This window comes from Ambystoma mexicanum, chromosome 6q (genome assembly GCF_040938575.1).
Source record: "Ambystoma mexicanum isolate Mex_15411 chromosome 6q, UKY_AmexF1_1, whole genome shotgun sequence".
NCBI classification, from domain to species: Eukaryota; Metazoa; Chordata; class Amphibia; order Caudata; family Ambystomatidae; genus Ambystoma; species Ambystoma mexicanum.
In genome coordinates this window covers 1,372,588,901-1,372,590,419 of record NC_090937.1, presented here as the reverse complement: position 1 = coordinate 1,372,590,419, position 1,519 = coordinate 1,372,588,901, and the positions used below count along the sequence as shown (strand labels likewise).

At 49.7% G+C, this 1,519-nt stretch overlaps 1 pseudogene; it reads left to right on the top strand.

Moving 5' to 3' along the window:
- Nucleotides 1-337: 337 nt before the first annotated feature.
- LOC138515616 (acyl-protein thioesterase 2 pseudogene) lies at nucleotides 338-1,205 on the top strand (annotated as a pseudogene).
- Nucleotides 1,206-1,519: the final 314 nt, after the last annotated feature.

Genomic DNA, 1,519 nt, shown 5'->3' with positions numbered 1-1,519 from the left:
GAGAGATTGAAACAGAGAGAGAGAGAGACAGAGAGGAAGTTGGAATTGGAAAGCAAAATCGAGGCAATGCAGAGTTAAATGCCGAAGGAAGACTCGAGAGACTCAAGGAAGAGTCATGGAGGGGGTGGTTCAAGAGAACGCACAAGAACGTCTGACAGGCCGACTAGGTGTTGGCAGTAGTGGAAGCAGAAACAGAAAGTGGAGAAGGCGTCCCAGGCAGAGGCAGAATGCTAAGCATTATACAAAAGAAACCTTGTGGGACAGTGAGAGCCGAGGAGAGGAAAGACAGAGGAGGGGAGAGAAAGAAGGTGCAATGTGTCGCCTTCCCTCAGTGCAGTAACAACATGTCTGTTCCTCTCCTCACTGATGCTGTGACTGTCTCTGGCACTGAGTGGGAAACAGCAGCGGTAATCTTCTTACATGGTCTTGGAGACACAGGGCATGACTGGGCAGAAGCATTGTCTGCGATCCGGCTTCCCTACGTGAAGTACATATGTCCTCATGCGCCAAGAATTCCAGTGACCCTCAATATGAAGATGGTGATGCCTTCCTGGTTTGACTTGATGGGGCTGTGCCCTGATGCTTCTGAAGACGAGGCTGGAATAAAAAAAAGCATCGGATGGCATTAAAGCCATTATTGAGCACGAGATGAAGAATGGAATCGCAGCAAACCGGATCATAGTGGGAGGCTTTCCACAGGGAAGCACCCTTTCACTCTACACAGCTCTCACCTGCCCACACAAGCTATCCGGCATTGTGGGTCTCAGCTGCTGGTTGCCTCTCCAGCAGACATTTCCTCAGGATTCTGGCGGTGGTGTGAACAAAGATATTCCTATCCTACAATGTCATGATGAGATGGACCCCATGATTCCTGTCCGCTTCGGAGTACTCACCTCAGAGAAGCTCAAGTGTGTTGTGAATCCCTCGAAAGTCCAGTTTAAAACCTATCCTGGTGTGATGCATAGCTCTTGTTCCCAGGAAATGGATGCTGTGAAAGACTTCATAGAGAAACTCCTTCCCAGAGTCTAGAAGAAGCACTCAGACTGTATCAGGCAGAAGAGAGGTTGAAACCTCTGACCTCTTAACCGGTACATGAAATCTACAAAAGGAAGCCATGCCAACCAACCTCAACTTTTTGTTTGTCATACCTCCTGTGTCTGCCCACCATCTCAGTCCTATACATCTGCGTGGAACCTTGCACCTGCCCTCCAACTGTATCCTTTACACGTCTGGATACTCTGTTCGGTCCACCGCCTTGTGGATTTTTCTTTGTCCTCCACCTCAGTCCAGCACTTGTGTGGCATCTCCAGCTTTTCCTCCACATTTGCCCAGCAGTAGCGTGCGTATATGGATCTGCACCTCTCCCTGACACAAGTCCAGCTGCTGAAGGTACGCCTGGTAAGGAGGGAATTCAGTTAGACTCCTGGAGTATTCTCATGAGCAGTGTGTTGGGGTAAATCACCCTCTGCTTCGCGGAAGCCTTGCAGCTTTCTGGTGTTCTCCCAGGGGAATGCTCGAT